The sequence below is a fragment of the Tyto alba genome, unplaced genomic scaffold (genome assembly GCF_018691265.1).
Source record: "Tyto alba isolate M040663 unplaced genomic scaffold, T.alba_DEE_v4.0 Super-Scaffold_2, whole genome shotgun sequence".
Lineage (NCBI taxonomy): Eukaryota > Metazoa > Chordata > Aves > Strigiformes > Tytonidae > Tyto > Tyto alba.
In genome coordinates this window covers 23043116-23063180 of record NW_024881282.1, presented here as the reverse complement: position 1 = coordinate 23063180, position 20065 = coordinate 23043116, and the positions used below count along the sequence as shown (strand labels likewise).

At 42.5% G+C, this 20065-nt stretch overlaps 1 protein-coding gene across 4 annotated transcripts in view; it reads right to left on the bottom strand.

Annotated features, from left to right (window-relative positions):
• The window catches only part of MTUS2 (microtubule associated scaffold protein 2), a 322948-nt gene that overhangs the window by 280447 nt on the left and 22436 nt on the right, over nucleotides 1-20065 (bottom strand). Inside the window, exon 1 of one of the 4 annotated variants that reach the window (XM_032982802.2) lies at nucleotides 8869-8931. The exons of 2 other annotated variants lie outside the window; for them this stretch is intronic. The gene's annotated coding sequence lies outside the window, so the exon portion shown is untranslated. Of the gene's footprint in view, nucleotides 1-8868; nucleotides 8932-20065 lie in introns of those variants that run through there. One more of the 4 variants, XM_032982808.2, reaches the window with a different exon arrangement.

The following is a 20065-nucleotide window of genomic DNA, read 5'->3' as shown; positions in this document are numbered from 1 at the left end:
GTAGGATACAGGACAATTTAAAGGTACATTTCCCAGTGGCAGGAGAGCTGAGTCTCTTCCAGCTGGAATCCAAAGCAAAAATATCCCATTGACTGCAATGAGAGCCAGCATGCTTAAAAGATCCTAATGATTTTACAAATGAAGACAACTAATTTTTCATAAACAGTGACAGAACTTGGAGCTTAAACATCATTTAAGGATATAAAGCGCACAATATGTTCAAAGGGATTAAATTTACTTTAAAAAATCAATTTGCAGATCTTACAAAAATGTTATAGGTTTGATCCAAATATGCACATGATCAAAACTACAAAAACGTGCTAATCTCACCCCTGTGTTCAACCTGTCCTATAATGCAGTATCTCAGGGAAGGGAACAGGTCAGAAGAATTAATTACAGGTTTCTTAACTCTTTTAAATGCTCGGTCTGGGCATAATCAGAGAGGCAGATGGGTGCTTTGGAGATCTGAGCGTTGTTTGAGTTTAGCTTTGTCAACTGGTTTTGAGGAAACCACCAAGATCTGATTGAAGCAAGATACTCTTATCAGCTGGCCTCTATCACAGTTTCTCCCCACGTGCAAGAATGCAGTAATAATGCTTACAGAAGCATTCATAGGGCTCTGAAAAAAACTAGCACAATCCAACAAATCCTGATATACACTTCCAGAGGCAGAGAGAAACAAAAGGAGGTAAAAATTTTCACCATGGTCCTTCACAGCCTCTTCAGTCTTGAGGCAGAGGTGGCCCTGTTTCCTTCCCACAGTGCTCAAATCTCTTTTCTCTGTAACTTCTCTCAGCCACCCAAGCAGAGAAGAGGGATGGGGGCAGATTTCCAGAAGAGGTGTCCTGGTCCCAGCTCAGGGACATGGACCTGCTGCAGGGGGCAAAGCCCAGACACTGCAAGCCCAAAACTACATTTGCTTCCCTGGGACATCTGAAGCAACACACACTAACTATGTGTATTAGAAAACCAGCATTTCTGAGGGATCAGTGGGAAATTATGGATTATATTAACACAAAGAACCACAGATCAGCAAAACAGGTTTTTCTTAGCAACTGTATTCCTCTCCAGCTGAATTTCTGTGGACTATGCCCAAGGTACTCCAGCTACTAGAAATTAAAGTTTCATTCTATAACTAGTCCAGGCATCTTAGGCCCAACTGAACAAATCATTTTCTTGTCTCCACTGCTTATGTTTAACCCCCCTAAGACACACATCATCTACTTTGTCATCCCAAAATATGCCCTCACTTTCAGTTGCTCTCAGGCAGACAGTCAAGTGCTGTAGGCTTTATACAAACACACAGTAAGCAACGGACACCACCTCAAAGAGTTTACAGTAATAGAACAAAACGTGGAGAAACTCCAAAGTCGCGTGAAATAAACAGAGCAGTGAAATGTTTTGTCCCAGGTCACCAAACAGATAAATAACAGAACAAGGGAAGTGCTAATGACCTCCTGATGCTCAAGATCAGTGTTTTGTTGCTAGCAAATCTTCCATTCTTCTAAGCCCCCCAACCTTTTAATCGAAAAAAGTATTTTATGTGTTTGAAGAGAGAGCAGGCTGTAGGTTCACTTTAAGAAATCTGGAATTTCAAGCACAATGATGCACTAAAATATAATTCCCCAGGGCATCTATGCAAACCGATGCTCTTTGTGGCTAGGAAAGGAGGGGGAGAATTCACACACATGCATTAGGTATGTGCAAAAGCATTTTCCAAGACAACAAAATGTATGTCGTGTTTTAGCTGAGGAAACGCAGAATTGAAGTTAAAGTGGAAATTACTATAATCTACCCCAACTCTGATCCTAATCAGGGACAGATAAATTAAATACAGAAGTGTTAATCCCTGAAGGAATAGAGATATTTGATCAGGCAAGGTCTATTGATCAATAAAAATTAATTCTGACATCAAAACCTATATTGACTTCTCTCCTTCTGCCTACCCAAATTAACTAACATGACCTAAGAGATCCATGTTTCAGTGAGGGTGGCTGTGGTGGGGGCTGTTCCCCTTTCCTTTTCTGCTGTTTCCTCCCCATCATCGTAACAGGACTCTGTGGCAGTACCCTTCTGCTCACACCTCTGTTATGCACTGGACTTTCTTTGCACTGCAACATCACACAAAGAAAAAAATTCTTTTTTTTTTTTTTTTTTTTTTTAAAAGCAGCATTTTAAAAAACAAAGAATACAGTTGCCCACATCTTAAAACATGCCAGATATAGGTTACCCTAGGTGCACTATTTTGAAGAAAATTCAGACCTTGTGAATGGCCACCAGACTCTCCAAGAGTCCCAAGCCACATGGCAAGTTTGGCAGCTTCTTCCCTCTTCCCTGTGGCACATCCATAATGAACTCAGCTTTAGCCATCTAAAAGTTAAACGCTTAGTTTTACCTAGTGATTTTAATTCTATCGTGGTCTCAGGTCTATGATCAGTGGAGAACTACAGACATGTACAGAGAGAAACTCAACCCAGATAGCCAACACACAACGGGCTAGGGCCTGTTTTGCAGATGTGCACGTCTCTCTTCAGCTCTGCTTATACTTAAACCCATCTTCATCTCTGTCGCCCACCATCGCGGGCTAAGACTGCACTCAGGGGTGGGTCTGAGATGCCGAGCGAGGCGCGTCGCTGCAGGCGGAGGTACGGGTGGCAGCTCGCTGCAGTGAGGGGCCAGCCGCTGCCTGTCACTGAGCCCTCGGTGGCCAAAGGGCCCCTGAGACCCCCCTGCCAGGAGGGGAGCAAGGTTTGGCTGCTCCCTTCACAGATGTCTTGAACGATCAGTGCCGTTTGCCAGCATCTGGCGCGGTCAAGGAGTTAATACTTTCCCAGTATTAAGAGACACTGCACTGCAGGCTGATAATTTGAACCTCTTCTCTTTCCCAGCACTACTGTTTACTAATTTCCAATCATTTTCCACAGGTCGGTCTGTTTACATTTGTCTTATTTGAGCCTTACAGACAGGAAATCTAGTATTTCTAGTTCCCCAGACATAAACTCCTATCTGTCCTCAGCAGAGCTTGCAATACCTCCCAGTCCAGTACTACCTTCAAATCCAATTGATTTTTGTATTCACAGATCATTAGTTATGACTAGACTTAATGCGAATTCCCATGGGAACCCAATGGACACTACATCTCAATTTGAAGTACAACCATCTATCATTACCATTCATGCCACGTTCAGTATGTCTGACATCACTGGGGCCCAAGAAAATGTATTTCACATGGTAGGCAAGACTAGGAAGCTATGAAATATATCAGTACAAAGACAAAATTAATAATACTGTACATGTGCAAATGTCACCGTTAAAAATCACTTTTAGATCCTGTGATTTTCCTGTATTGAACCACATGTGTGCATTCCTCATGAGTCTGCTACCTTCAAGATAACTTATAATTTTTCTCTTAAGAGAGTTTAACAATTACTTGACTGCAGTTGGGATTTAATATTATCTAATGGCATTTATCAGAATAATTATTTTAAATCATTGCAATATTGCCTTTCTCAAATAGAAGGTATTTCCAGAATTCCCATGACTGCTAAACAAATTCACAATGGTTTAGCAAAGGTGTAAATAATTCCCCCTTTCAGAGTACCTGTCCCTCATACTTGTAGGTATTTGGATCTCCATCTGCCCCTTACTCTCTCGTCAGCCTAGCTGTTTATTTAACATTTAACCTATCGGTTATCTGTGCATATCAGCTGATATCTTGTTGGGGATTTTTCCAGCATAGAATGCATAGATGAACAAGGAGAAGTGGGAGAAAGAAATCTGCTACAATGGAAGGGTTGAAGGGCAACAGTCATTTCTGGGATACTCGGGATAAATGTGAATGACCTACATACTGTGCATACACGTGAACTTATCCATCGGGTTATAAAGGTTACATCTACAGTGGCCCAGCTCCAAAGCTGTTCAAGAAGAGCCCTTGCAATCGAAATCTCAGCCTTTCATTTTGATGTTAAAACAGAGCAATTTCTCTTTATAATCTGCTACTGCTCCAGAGCTCATGATTCTTATCTCTCTCAGTATTCACTTCAGTGATGGAGCCAACACTTGCTTTTCAAGTAAGGAAGGACCTTCACAGATATGAAATGCAAATGCCAAGCTTCACAATACTTTTTTACGGACCAGCATTTACAATTTAATTTGTCTGCTTGTTTAATGAGTGGTTTCACTCCACTATGATAACAACCCTGAAATCAATCTATAAAGCTTTCTTTCCATCTGTAAGATTAGACTCCTATTTCTTCTGCTGACCTTTAATGTTGCACCAAAATAAAGCAGATCTGGTGTTGCCACTACACTTACCACAAACACGTAAAACATCATGCAAAGACTAAACATGCAGCAGCGTAAACCAGGGTGCATAATTACACAGCAAGCTGCTTGCTGGCTCTGCAGATGTAGCCCCATGAGCAGAATTTGGCCTGATGATTTGGAATAGGATTCAAACAGATGCTCACATTTCTCAAATGGCTGAGATATGGTTTAATGTTAAAGCATAACATCAGCTAGATCCATACCATCGTGACACTTTGTAATACATTTTGTCTAGGATGTGCAGTCATGAAAAGTGCTGCTCCAGTGTCAACTCCCTTTTATTTCAAACCTGCTTTGCAGGTGTGTAGATCCCCAGACCAGAAGACACTTGTGGAATGCAGATACTGCGGGAAATACGTATCCAGCACATAGGGGTGTCATGGGTTTTAGCATTGCCCAAAAACTCCTGAATAGCTTTTCTAGATTTAAGCGCCTGCTTCGCCCTCAAATACCAAAGATAAATCTCCAGCTCTTCTGGTATCTAACCTGAGGTTCTGAGCTATGGTACTGCAAGAGGCCAGAAGCTTAAGAATGAGCAAAATTTAACATCTAGCTTTAAATATGGCTTTTTAGTCTTTTACTGGATTTAGCCTTAGCTCCCCTAAAGCTCTCTTGTCAAAAGTGCCTTCTGAAAATGGGACATGGCTACTTTGAAAATCTTAGACGCTACTAAGGTCAGGGAGATGATAGCTTTACAAGGAAACCATGGGAGCACTGGGGAAAAGTGCTTTAAAGACACAGCCCTGTTTTCAGTTACCAGCATCCTTTTGGGGAGAACAAGTAACTTCCTTTGTAAAAGCTGTCCCAAACTGCTCGTGGGCTGCTCTAGCACTGACCCTCCTGTGGGAAAAAGGGGACCTGCAGCAAGTCTCCATCTAGCTCACAAGCATCTCCTGCAACACCAGTGGAGAGGGCTCTGCTCTGATGGGCAGCTGGACTGGGTGACCTCCAGCACTCCCTCTCAGCCAACACTGTGTGGTGGTCCTGTAAGGAGCTGGGAATAAGCTTGTGCCTTCACCTGTTGTGGCAAACAGCGTTGTACATGTGGAAGAAAGGGAGCTGGATCCAAGCCTCCTTCAATGTGTGCATACACACACACACATATATATGTATCTGTGTTCGACACTTACACCCACAACCTGCCACCCCATTGAGCAGAGAGAATGGGGAAAGGGAGCACGGATCTCCATATCAAACCCTGGGATCTGATGGATCCCAGGATGTAAAAATCTGGAAAAGCTGAGTAGCACACTGTTGCCAGATAATGGCAATGACCTTTTTAATGTGTTAAAAATTCAGCCAGAAAGGTGATAAAGGAGGTTTGGGGGGAAAGGAAAGATCAAAATAATAATAGTTTCAAAGCACTGTACTTATTTTAGACATTCTTACAGCATGTTTCCATAGGAACTGGAATGCAAAGGAGCACACTGCAGCAGTGTTCACAAACGTTGTGTGGTTTAGTGGCTTGTAAGGGATCGGTTAAGGCCACCATGACCACTCTGACAGTGTCAAGCACCTGCTGTCCTTGCTGCACAACAAGATCTTAGCTATGTTTTGCAAGATCTAGGAAAAGAGCCATTTTCCCCTTGTTTTTCCCACTCATCCTGCAGGCATGACCAGTTTTACATCCTCACACAGTCACAGTGCTAAACACTGCCCACCCAGACCCACTGTGGGGCATGAAGACACTGGCATTTAACCCAGGCATTTCACAAACCACATGAGAACGAGGAAAGACCAAACAAAATGGGGCTGTTTGGGTGCTGGGAAGATGGTATGTCCTATAGAGTAACACACAGGCTTGGCTTTTTCACCCAGCTTTGGCACTGACACGGCGAGTGACCTTGTGTAAGTCCCACCAGGTGCGATCTGCTCCATCTGTCAGCTGCCTGAAACGCATCTAGTCCAGCTCAGCAGATAAGCACTTCCCTGGCCAACAGATACACCGTCTTCCGTGCCAAAGACACCCACCACAGGGACAGGTCTCTTGTCCCCAAAGCACCCACACAGCCACCCCCTGTCTACACCTACCCAGTCACATCCATACATTAAGCGCTTTGCCCACACCTCAAGGTGCCGTGGGGCAATTGCTTATTTTGTCCATTCAGAATTGTCTGACACAGTGTGAGGTTTGTGTTGCAGCTTACCAGAGCAACATTTAACTGCATGAAGGGTGTACTGCATGTCTTGGAGCAAGGCATGGGAATGTGGGTGCTTTTGGTAACCCTCCTGCTGGGACAGCACTAGAGGACCATATACAACATGGGGAGCCAGACCTGGTATGGTTTCACCCTTAATTCCTCCAGGGCCAGCCCCCTCAGCAAGCTGTTCTCAGAACTAACACGGATTTTGTCTCAGAGGGAAATAACTAGTTGTCTCCAAGAGACTAGTGTTTGAAGCAAAGGAACCCAGCCTATCTGATCTTGGGGACCAGGACGTGGGACTAACCAGGAGAATTAAGCTATTTAACTGTGTGGGCATCATGTACTCAAAAATAACACAGCTCCTCCAGAGTGTGACGATCTGTGCACCTCTCCCCTTGATATGGTATGAGCCTGAATGAGCAGTTCAAATTTGAGGTGGTAAAAAGGAAACAAAATGACTCCCATCTCCTGTGCTGTTGTTTCTGAATGCGTGCAATGGTGTAATGGCAGTGATACCGTCTGGAAAGAACTTCCTCACCAACTCATGACAAGGGCTGTGTAAGAACTAGTTACCTGTACTTACAGATTGAGAGAAAAATAGAACTTTGTTACTCAAGGATTTAAAACCCCCTTAATATACACATATATTGAAACCTGCCTGACTTATCCCAAATAAAGGTGGATAATTTCCAACAGTCAGGGTAAAACACATTCTTCCTTGGCCCTGCCACGTTTAATTTTGTAGTCGGTAGGAAACTAAGCCATGAAGCTGGTCAAATGCTTCTGGCCAGAAGCATCATCCAGACCATAGCCAGCAGGGCAAAGTAATCTCAGCCCAAATGCTCCATCTGGGCAGGAGCCAACTACAAATATCTTTATACTGTTGTGGAAGTGCTAAAAACATATTTCTATTTATTTTCAAGTTGTATTTTGTAAATCAATGGCTGCCTACAGCATGGAGGTATTTTAAAAACACTAAAAGAAACATTATATTGATTTAGATATTTAGATATTCCACATACTGCAATGTTTCTTGCTCATCAAAACAACTTCCCCTGTATATATTGCCATAAGAATCCATATGTAAATTGTAGATTTGACAAAGAAATATTGATGAAGGACATCTGAATCCAAGTCTTATTTCAAATGTTACAATGACAGTTGTAGTCAGTGGCAGGGTAGAAGAAAACATCTGGGGAGTTCTGACAGCCTCCCACTGAAATACAGTTTGTTTATTTAAAAAAATAAAATAAACAACAAACCCAAACAAATTCTGTCTTTATAACCTGATTATTTAAAAGAAGAAAATTCTGATTATTCGATCTCTTTTCCTACCTCTTCAATAAGGTAACTGTGGGGAAGGTGCTTTGAAACTGTATCCCATTATGTCTCTACCTTCTATTTTAAAGATCAGAAGCAGTATGTTACAAATATATGTATTAGCTGTGCTTCACTGCCTCTGAAGTCATACACTGAGGTGGCAGAAGACATGCTTTAATTCCAATTTTCCAATCCAAGAGAAATTTACTGGCCGAAACCAGTGCTGTAACAGATTCAAAAGCAGGATGTAAGTTTTGCACATCTGCATGTGTGCACAACTCCAGATGCAAACACGGAGATTCCCAGCTGCGAACAAAGTCACAAACCATGGTGAGGATGTACTGAATGCAGAGAGCAGTCTACTTCACAGCTCAAACTAAACAAACCGACACATATAGCATACAGACAGCATATAGAATATAGATGGAATATAGATGCTAGGGGTTTTGACACTGTTATTTTTCACATTGAATAACGGACTCAGTCTATAATAAAGATGAGTACAGTGCTCTGCATTGGACAAGTTGGCTGCTGTGAACTCACCCAAGCACTCAGCTTTCTGCTCTGGGTCCCCTGGCAAGCAAGTCAGATCCAGGTCTTCTCTCTCGCATCCAAACTTTGGCTGTCGTTACCCGAGACAACATTTCACTCCAGGAAACCATCGATTTCAAAGAAAGTGCCGATGCACGGGGCAGCGAGCGAGCTCGGCAGGGGCCAGGCTGCAGGACCTCCCTAGGGGCTAAGAACAAGCGGGGATCTGCCGACCTCACCACCCCCTCCTGAAAGCATTTCTCCAGCTTAGCTTTCCCACCGTAAATTCTTGATGCAGAGAAGCAATTAAAAAAAAGCAATCCAGTCATTTATCCTCCAGGCTGGAGAGAAAGAAGGAGGCTGCCACAGCAGTGCCTGTTTTGAATGCTTGGCAGGTACACAGGCACAAGAGGGATGATGCTATAGATAAGCACAGACAGAAATAGCTAGAAGGATGAGCTGGCTCTGGATGGTGGTGGTAAAAGGCAGCAACCTCCCTTCTCCTTCGATTTCACCAAAACCAGCAGCTGACCCGCAAACTCACCAAGCATGCTGTCAGGAGAAGGTCCCCTCAAGCTCTGAACCTCACGCTTGAAATATCCTTCTCGCACAGATCGCCTTCCCCATCTCGGGTATGTGCTTTGAGGACTGCATCTTCTCAGCCTACTTATGACTCAGAGCATAAAACCTGCTCGCTGCCTGTCGTGGGTTTTGGTGCTGTTCCCAGAATCCTGCCTGGAAGCTGCTTGCATGCAGATCCCCCTGCACCGGCAGGGAAATCCAGCAATTATGGCACAGAAAATACTGCCAAAGGACCGACCTGAAGTATCTGGGCAGCCACCCCACCTCTCCCCCACGAGCAGCCTCGGGCAGTTCTCCCTACTGCTCTTACCAGCCCACAAGAAGACAAGCACAGAGCTGTCACCTGTCACTTATACAACTTAGCTGCAAAACCACAAAACAGATAAATGTGAGAGTTTTGCCCAGCTGCCACCATGTAATAAACCTTTGCTTCCCCTCCCTCTCCGTAGAGCAACAAAATCTAATTTTCTTCTAAAATTTTAAAACAGTCACATCTGATTGTACCTGCACTGGGAAGCAAGAAGGATTCAAAATCTTGCGTTTTAAAGCTGCTGGAGTAGGAACAATCAGACTCCTCCTCTGTGCAGTATCAATCCCCAGGAACCAAGGTCTGTGGCTGTCAGTACAGTGGGACAACCCTGAGAAACCCCATGGCTTGGACAGAGCTGAGATGGGTGAGGACACTCTGAGCTCAGCTAAAAATGGCAGTCTGGGAAGGGAGGCAATCCTACACAAATCTGAAAAAAAAAATATGGAAAAAGGAGACGCGGGGAAATATAGAAAGGGGAGAGATATGAGCATCACTGCTGTGGTTTCACTGAGGGGGGAGCAAGGGTGGTAAGGGAATGACAACGTATGCATTGGAGAAGAGACAGACCACAGAAGACCCAGACTGGGGCACGGTCAAGTGAAATTAAGCAATAAAGCAGAATTCATGGGAGGGGCAAGCAGCCAGGGATGTGGGAACACAACAGAAGGAGGGAACAGGCATGGGAAGAAAGAGCCATCATAAGAAAAGGAAGGAGAAGAATGATCTGAGATACAAACGAAAAACCCAGTCCTCAGTAAAACACTGCAAAAAAGATGAGGAAAAATAAAATCACAAGCCAACTCCATTTTAAATCATTTTATTAATCTCCTGAGCCTGAAAATGCCACTTTGTGATATATGTCCCTGTTCCCTCATTGTTTGCTGCCTTGTAACTGCTGCAGAGCTGCTCTTGTGATATGTTACTTCACCCAGCGAGCCACGCTGACGTGCCCAGCATGGGGTGGGGAATATCCCTGATATCAAGGGGACAAGGGGCCAGCAGCACAGTGTCGGTGGTGGGGCAGGGAGGAGCCATGTCACCCCACCACCCTTCACCTCCCATATCACCCCTACACTGACCCAGGGGAGAGGCACCTACAGGCTTAGGATCAAATACCTGTACTATAAGAGAGCTGCTGTCTTGACCACCAGCTGCCAGAAACTGCTGGCTCATATTGCTTGAAGAAACCTCCATCCCAGTAAATTAAATTAAATATGCCCAGGTAGCTTCCCGGGGATGAGGCCACCTTCCAAGGTAGTACTGAAATGGGTAACTGCATACACACCAACTAATGGGGACATCTCCCAAATCTCTAACTCCAAAAACAGGCCCTGGGAAGCCACTGGGAGAAAGCTGGGTGGCATGGGCCAAATTCCAGCCAGGGACCTCTGCAGCAGTTCCCTTGTTCAGGTGACAGCTTCTCTCCAGGGCCTGCCGTGCTCTTTGCTAACGGAGACAAACCTGTAGCTTATTGTAATACTGTGGTTGTTCAGACAAAACCTGCTATCTTTTCATCCCCTTTCATTTCTCTCAGCTACTCTGGAAAAATCAGTAAAAATAGTATGTTTTTCATGGTCGGAGAACTCAAGAACCTAAAATAAGTGGCTTTTGAGATAGGGCTGAATAAGAAAAACCTTAGGTTCAGAAAGATAAAACATACTGAATGACAGAGGAGATGTAAAGGGAAACTTAAATTTGATTCAAATAACTGCAACAGCAATGGCTAGCTTATAACAATTTGTGCACATAAACAATCCTCAGCCACATTTATTTGCTGTTTTCCAGGAAGGAAAAAATTATTTTTATAAAAATAACTGCACATTTACCTGATTATGTTGTCTTGTTAAACAAGAACCAATGTTGCATGACAGTGCTTGGGTGGTAGTACTAGAGCAACCAACTGTAGTTTAAATTAAAGCTTTTCAAAATCATTAGACAGAAAGTATAATGTGGACCATCAAAATAAAAAGTGCAGCTGCTAAATTAACGGGGTGTAAACTGTCCCATTTTTAAATATTCGTATCAGCTAGGGTTAACACCTTCCAAATCAATGGAAAAGTAAGTTTGAAAGGCAGGTAAATGTGACCAGAAGTCAGGAGGGGAAGTTTTTTGGCACTTTGCTGAAAATAATTGTTTTGCATAAAGCGGTTGATGATTTCAGACCTCTATTTGTGGGTGTTTTGCACTGCTTTCACAATAAGGTGAATAGTTATTGTATTTTCTTTGTCAAAGGGGAGAACACAGTTGAAGTATTTATGGTTCGATGTTTATCAATTAGATGATGGGTAAGAGAACAAGAACATTAACAGATGGGCTTCTTTTAATTGAAATTAAGTTATTATGAGCTATTTATGGTTAAAAAACACCAAAAAGCAAACACAGTATGTCACCCTGCTACATAATACTTCATCTGAGATTTAACATCTAAATTTGTTGAAATAAAAGTGAACTGGAGTCCATTCTAAGGAATAGGTTTAAAACAATTTATGGTCCTGATTTTGCTTTGCAAAACTATTCAAAGAATTATTTTATTTTCAAAGAGTCCTTAAATATCTGGTTTATCCTTTTACTAGGATTTGGGTGCTGATTACTTTAACAACTAAAAACCTGACTTGGACATCTGTGATCTTTCTTACCACCAACCCAAGTTAAAAAAAAAATGTCTTAAGCTCTTTATTTTAACAGGAATAAACGTTTTTGATAACTAACTGGGGATCTCCTTGTAGGCAACAATATACATACAGCTTATTTGCCAGTATAGTTTTGATGCAAGGGATGCTCTTCCCCCCAGACTATTATGCACTTCAGTCTTGCACAAAGACCACTGAGCCAGCAAAAGACAGGACACCCAGTTTTCCTCTAGGAAATAAACTGGTGACAGATACCAGCACTCTTCATCAGTCAAGCCAGCAACAACAGAAAAAAAAAGTACAAACCCTGTTTATATACAAACCCTGTTTTAAAACCAACAAGGAATATTCCCAAGAACCATTTAAGTATGAAATCAGACACAAGAGGAACACCATGAACCCAAGCAGCTCACAAGAAGAGAGACAACAGCACTAGAAATAAAAACCTAAAATGCTTTATTTATCTAACAAGAACTTGTGTGTCACCAATATAAAATTCTACATTTTAAAGGGTTTTTTTTAATCACAGCTTCTGGAAAAACATCATCACTGATTTGCTTCAGAAGTAACCAATTTTTAGCAATTTTAGACTTGCACATTTAACTATCTTTTGACTAAGGTGAAAGCATCCAAATAATATTGTTATTGTGTACCACAGACTACACATGCAGCAAGGTCATGAATCACACCAGTAGCAGATCTCTGGTGAGGACCAAAACTTCCAAACGCGGAGAAGGAGGCTCCAATTACTAATGTCCTCCTCTCAAGCTACCTCCCATTGCCAGTTCTGTGGATGCTAAAAAACAAAATGTCCTTCAACAAAAAACAACTTGAGTTTCTTTGTATTGCTGTTGAAGTTTAAGTTATTCCCAACAACACAAAGAGATTACCTCCTGGAGGACTGGTTTTCCCATTCTAATACTGGTATCTGATGTGCATACATGGCTACTTACCCAGTTACTTGTATTGAGGTGACTACTCTAGCACCTGGATTCAACTCCTAGTCATGCTTGGTATCAATTAAATATTTCCAGATGCCTGAGCAGAGCCTGTCTAAAAGAGTATCCATGCAATTAATGAGTGCCATGCATTCTTTTCAGTGCACATGAAAATGGGTCAGCAACACTGTAAAGTGTGCACATGATCCTGCCCTGGGGAAGAGAATTCTAAAAGATGTTGTCTCAAGATGCTTTCCAACTCTCCTCTTCCAAGTACACAACATACACCATTGAGATAAAGCCTGTATTGAGCAGTATCTGTTTCTAAAGTACTGCAGACCATTTCACCTTCCTCTTTGAAAGCTTTTGTTGGGTTTCTGGATTTTACTTCCTCTTCATCCCTCTAAGTTTTATTTCTGCCTACCTATCCCTTAGTCTTCTTCCAATCTTCTCACCTAATTATTCTCCTTAGTCTGTTTTCTCTAACCTCAGTTTCATATCTTCCTTTCTATATTTCCACTTAACTTTAATCCATGCTTGCGGTCATGCTGTACTGATTGTTCCATTAAATTATATATGAAAACAAGTGATAAGTACCAGTTGAAGCTGCCAAGGATTCTCTTGCACAATTAAGTTAAATTAGCCATAATAGACCTGCAACTTTGCTAATAGATTTCATTTTACTCACTATACCTACTGTGGCTTAACATCATGCCCAAAGACACCCCAACACTAACAGTTAACCAGTGCAAGTGGTTCAGTTCTGTGGTTTTCAGCCTTAGTGAGCCAGATATTTTTAATGTTATTTCTACACAATTCCCATCAGCCAGGGCCAGAGCCTGTGCAATGATGTGTGTCATTAAGAGCACCCTCCTGCAATCTGCAGAGCCTGGCCACGCCAGCAGCCAAGGCTGCTAAATGTTCAGTTAGAAGAAAGAATAAAGAGTTGAACCTGTGTAAATAAGAAGCATTCACATAGTTGGGAGGGAGGCATTAGTCACTGTGCTAACAGAATATCCTGGTTATGAAAAGGACCACAGTATACACAGATCAAGGCTCTACTTATCACTGATATCAAAGAAAAGGATTACATATTGCATGTAACCAGAAGTGTGTTCTATTCACTCTTCTCTATGTCCCAAGCAGTTTTCTCCAGCCTCTCAGAAGAGAGCACTCAAGATGAACTCAGCGTATAAAAGTGAATAAGCAGCAATGATAGCTGAGTTTCACTAGATCTGTGGGAAGTCAACTTCTCAGCAGGAAAAAAGATCTCTTCTGACCTCTGGAGATCTTTCATAGAGAACATATTCTTTTTTTACAGCAACAACATAAGATTGCATAAACTCTTCCGCCTTACTTTGAGGAAGTGCATACATTTTACTGCTTTCACAAGAGAAAGATGAGCTGTTCCACAACTGGCTATGGGGCTGGATAAAGAAAATGGTGTCAATGAAGAGGGCTTGAAGACTAATCAGCAAAGCCCAGCTTTTGCACTAGGAATGGAGACTGACCACCTTCTCTAGTGAAGATCAGCTATTTACAGTTTTAGGCAATTAAAGGCAAAGGAGGAACCTCTGCCTTGCTTTGTCCTTTCATATGGGTGCAGTCATTCTCCTGCAGTAAAGGTGACATGTCAGCTCCAAAGGATGACTCCAGTGCACTTCAGGAGATGCTCAGAAACGGATCCTCCTTGTAATGTCCTCAAATCATGTAAATGACCACACATTCTTCAAAAGGCAGCTCCAACTCCAACAGACCTTTACACCTAATTGACCAGATTCCAGGAGTATCAATTCCACCATGTACTGCAGAATTCTCTTCAGGACATTGTCCCACCACTGATTTACAGGTGCATTTTTTCCTGTGCAATTAATTCTTCCCTTGCATCAAGCCACAATAGCAGTTTTTGTAATTCCAGCAACTAAAAAATCTCTACTCCAAAAACACGGCATGAGCCAGCTGGATTGTTACAGTAGCAGCACCCTCTATTTCAATGCAGTTTGCAGCCAGCAACTTAAGACAAAATCCAAATTCCTCTAACAACGTTTACAGAAAGGAAATAAATTTTGGTGTATTGCAAAATACTACCTTGAGGTTTTTATAGTCTTGAGGGTACAGATTGTGTTCTTAACACAATAAACCAATGAAGACCTCATTACCCAGAGAGCGGTTTCATGTAAGCCAATCTTAAAGTGCTCAGGAGAGATATTGTATTTATTCAGGCCTGGGTGCTCAGTGGACTTTTCCACAAATCAGTCACACCAACAGCAGGTTTTGGTGCTTCATTTATACACAAAAATCAGAGGTTAGTACTTTTCCAAACACTCCTACCAGATATTGATTTATTAGTGATTAACATATAATTATAATACTGCTTACACAATACTTCTTCTACTACACATGCTCCAGGGAAGGGTCTTGACCTGGATAGGGGTCTTTTTGACCTGTGGGTGTGGTTTTTAGTATTATAATGAAGGTAGTTCACTTCAGCACAATTTAAATGTTAGTTTCATTGCCAAGTTGCTTAATTGAATAGTCACTTTACCAGGTTGTCAAATAACTCATTCTTAACACAGTCAACCCCAGATATTCTTATTATGATCCAAGATGTTCTCCCTATTTTCCAGGGTTTGGAGATCAAAGTCTATTCTTCATTAATTCCCTATCGCTAATCAAGGCCATCCTGACCAATATTCAAAGTTTCACTCGACCGATCTTCAAAGCCTCTCAGTTGTCCCCATATGTGCAGTAACTACAGCTACCAGCAAATGTGAGGTACGCTATATCAACCCAACAGTCTCAACTCATAAAATTCCATGAAATTAAATTTTAATGGCACTTGTAAATATGTGAAAACTGGACTCCAAATCAACTCACATTGCCTTTTGAAGCCAAGAAGAAAAAGCAAAGGAAAAGCAAAAGAAAAAAGAGGAAAAAGAAGTGTCTCTGAAGCAGTGACTATAAGACCCAAAAAGCATTTCTGTTCACTGATGAAGACAGGATGATCTGATGGAGACATGATACCCATGACAACACCTTTCAGAGAATGTAAAGGAAAAGACTAGTTGTCCAGCAACTAACTCTAAATATGAAAGATAGATAGCACAAGCCAGCAAACCCTGGCAGAACCAGAAGTGTGGTCAGATTCTTCAAAATGGTTAGTGAAGCCAATAAGCCTCTTGACAGCCCCACTTCTCAGACATGAATGTCATTATGCATCATTATTTTTCATTTTAAAACCCCTCTTCAGTCAACGCACATTAAAACTTACCATTCCTAAAGTGTTGAATAAAAGACCCTGCCCCAGTAGTGTCCATAACTGACCGCTATATAACTCAAGTGTAACATTGTGGTAGATCTGCTGGAGCTGCCTCCATGCAAAGTGAGAGGAGACATTCAAGCCCCAAGCAGCTTGCTTATTCATGACCAATATTCTGTTGTGATATACTTAATCATGAGAGTCCAAGATGCTGAAGTCGGTCCATAGGGTTCACTTAATAGATTGTTCATCTTTGAGAAGAGAATAGTTATTACCAGGAAAGGTTTGTGTCAAAGGGCAAAAAACTGAAATTTTACTAACTTTCTTGTTAGTGATTGTCTGCAGAATTAGAATAAACAAGATTAGAACTTATCCATCACTGTTGATCAAGCACAAAACTTATTACACAGCAAAACTATTTTTACCAGCATGTCCACTGGTGAAGCTGGCTGGGGAATCTCTGGAGATAAAAGCAGTGAAATTTAACATAAATTTAATGTTGTGAGAGGCCCAGACAAGTTGTTGATGAGTGAGGCAAACCAACCAAGGATCAAGTAAAGATGTGAAGGGTGTTCAGGGCTGAGGATAAGCACTTTCTGTCATCTTTGCCGTGGAGGAGAGGCAGAAGAGGAGGTTAGTGCTGAAGGTGGTGCAGCAGGGAAGACCAGCCGGGAGAGTGGTATCACAGCTGTGATGGGGAAGCAGTTGCATCAGAAGTGGGGCACTGAATATCTAAGGGATGTTACGGGAAAAGTGACAGGATTTGAGGTAGGACGATGTGCAGGTAACTCCCTGCTGTGGGAGTGGGCAGCAACTGTGCCCGCTGCACAGAGAAAAGTGAAGAGAAAAGGAGGAGAATATCTATTTTACCTACAAGCCTGAAATACTGATGAGACATTCACAGAGAGGAACCAGAGACGGGCTAAGCTGCAGAATGGCATGGCAGGAGATCAGGCAGGTAGTCTTGGAAAGAGCTGACCTAGCAGTGGTAACTGCAAGTGTGAAAGGTGGTAAAACCAAGTTAGTTCCAGTCAGGAACGAAAAAAAAAAAAAAAAAAAAAAAAAAACACACCCAGGGATGGAAAGAGAGGATGGATTTATAAGCTATGGCTGGGCAAAAGCATCAGCATGTTTCCAAATAAAATGCTTTTCACGTGAAGTGCAGTGTCAACAGCAGGAGCATAAATCCAAGAACATTTAATTTTTTTCAAGCAAAAAAGCTGAAAAAGTTGAGGAAGAAAATGTGGCAGGTAGGGCACAGTTTGAAAAGGCCCATCAGCAGTGGTATAAAACCAGCAGAGTAATTTTTCTGAAAGCTGTTTCCTTCTTCCTTTCTTCTTCCCAATAGATAAGTTTTCCTCCCCCCTCTTGCCTGTATCCAGACTTGCATGGCTGTGATACCACCTAACACAATTTCAGTTCTGTTGAGCAACACCAAAATTTTTTCCTAACTGGATCAAAACATTGTTTTCAAAGCATTTCAGTATGAATCTATACATGGTCCAATCATAGTTTGTGTCCTGTTCTCTTCTAGTTAGATGAGTCTTTCGGCAATGCGACATTTCCTAACCCTCACCACAGTCTTCCCTTTTGCCCAGGTGAAGGAAGGAGGGGAATCAAAAAAAAACAACAGACCCAGAAGAATTTTACTGAGAGTAAAATAATTGAGGAGAAAGGTAAGGGAGTCAAGCCAGGATTTTATAGGAGAGGGTGAGGGAATGAGTAAATCAGTGGAGACCAGGAGAGTGACTTATGAAAGGAAAACCTGGTTACTACTTTTGGAGTGCAGAGGTGATGACAGTCAACATCTATTTTTACTCATTATCACAGCAAGTTTATTCTCAATCATTTAAAGGATACGGGGGGGGGGGTGGAAGGAGGGGGGAAGGGAGGGAAAATGATTTTGTGCAAAGAAATTATTCATATTTGGGGTCAGGTTTGGTATGGGAATAGAACTCAACTCCTTCATCTACTGCACCAAACTTTCTTCTACCTCTCCATTACTACTTGCAGTATGAACAAAGCAATCCCTTTCATATCCTTCAAAGTTTCATCTCCACTGAACATCATATCAGTAGTCCCCAGAGTTCTAATTTATATCCTATTACAGTAATAAATGGGAATTAAATTAGCAGATGCCAAGCCAATTGCCCAGAAATTTTAGCAAAGTAGTCTTTGAAATTTAGTAAGAGTTGAACATATATTCACAGCAAAAATAGAATAATGTAGGTTTCTTTAAAAACTATGGCAGGTTCACAATGTCATATATTCTATTCTAACCTAGAAGTAGCATAGACCCCTAAATATATGAAATATTTATACTACCCTGTCCTGGGTTGAGTGAGTGGTGGGGTTTTTTGGTGGCAGGGGAGGGGGCTATCGGGGCGGCCCCCTGTGAGAAGCTTCTCGAAGCTCCCCCAGCTCCACGTCAGCTCCACTTCTGTTTGGGAAATTGAGCCCATCAGCTGCGCCTCTGCGATAACTTGTTTAAGAAGGGACGTGGTGAGGAGCAGTGGGACTGGTGAGGAGGAGTTGCTGCAGCTGCGTGAACACCAAGGTCAGTGGAGGAACGGAGGAAGAAAGGAGGGGGGAGGTGTGCTGGAGCAGAGACCCCCCTGTATCCTGTGGGGAGACGGCAGGGCGGCCCCCCCCCTGCCACCCATGGAGATCTACGGTGGAGTAGACATTGATTTATGGCCTGTGGCTCCTGCTTGCATAATCAAGGTTCTGTACCCGAAGGAGGCCGGGGTCTTGTGGGAAAAGGAAGCCCCGCCGCTGTAATTCAGCGCTGGGAGGATTGCAGCATGCGGGGGAGTCCCACGCCGGAGCAGCTCGGGAAGGGCTGCAGCCGTGGGAGGGAATCCAGTCGGAGAAAGTTAGCGACCCATGATGGAGCAGTGTGGGGAACGCTGCGGCCCATGGGAGGGACTCATGTCGGAGAAAGTTTGTGGAGGACTGTCTCCTGTGAGAGGGGGACCACGATGGAGCAGGAGGAACAAGTTCCGGACACTCCCCTCACCGAAGATGAAGGAAGTGGCAGCACTGACTGCACCCCCCATTCCCTGCCCCTGCGCCACTGGGGGAGGAGGTAGAGATATCGGGAGCAGAACTGAGCCTGGGAAGAAGGGAGGGGTGGGGGGAAGGTGTTCTCAAGATGTGGCAATGCTTCTCACTCTCCTACTCTGTTATGTGTTGTTAGTGTCTGTAATAAATGTATGTCCTTTTTTTTCTTCCCCTAACGAGTCTGCCTTTTGCTCGTGATCATAAAGGGGAATTTTTCCCCATCCCAGTCCTATCTCGAACCCCAAGCCTGGCTCTCTGTCCCTTCTCATTGCCGGAGGGGAAGGGAGAGAGAGCTGCTGCATTGTGGTTGGCTGCCAACCAGGCCCAAACCATGACATACCCTTATGAGTGAAAACAGAAATACATTCTAAAGCCAACTATACACCTATACTCAGGCTTCCTCTGTTCAGAAATCCCTGTGACAAATATCTAATAAATATACTCTTCAGGATTATTTAGGAGAAAGACTGTATTTTTTCTTTATTTTTAAAGGAAGGCTTTTGGTATATTCTTGATCTTTTCTCATATTCAGAGTGGAACAACTATTTACTTTTCTTCTACTTTTTATGGAACCAGCATGCAAAGCATACTTTTGACTCCATAGAAACAGCATTTTAATGTAAGTCAAATTAATAAAACCCTGAAATTTACAGGAACCAATTTTTAAGCAGCATCAGAGGCAGACAGAAGAAGAATTCTCTTTCAAATCGGAAAATGGAGAACAGGCTCCAAGCTTCCTACATTTATTTTTTGAATGGTTTATTATGTCAGCAAAGACCTCCTCCTCCTTTCTTATGAGTTAAACTCATGTAAGCAAGCAGCACCTGAATCTGTCCTTCAGAGGCACCTTTATATGTGATAACTGTTCATATGCGGATAATATTAGATGGACAAAAGGCTTACAATAAAGTTCTGGAAAGTTTTTCTTTTTCAGAAAGTCAAAATTAAGATGAAAGCTT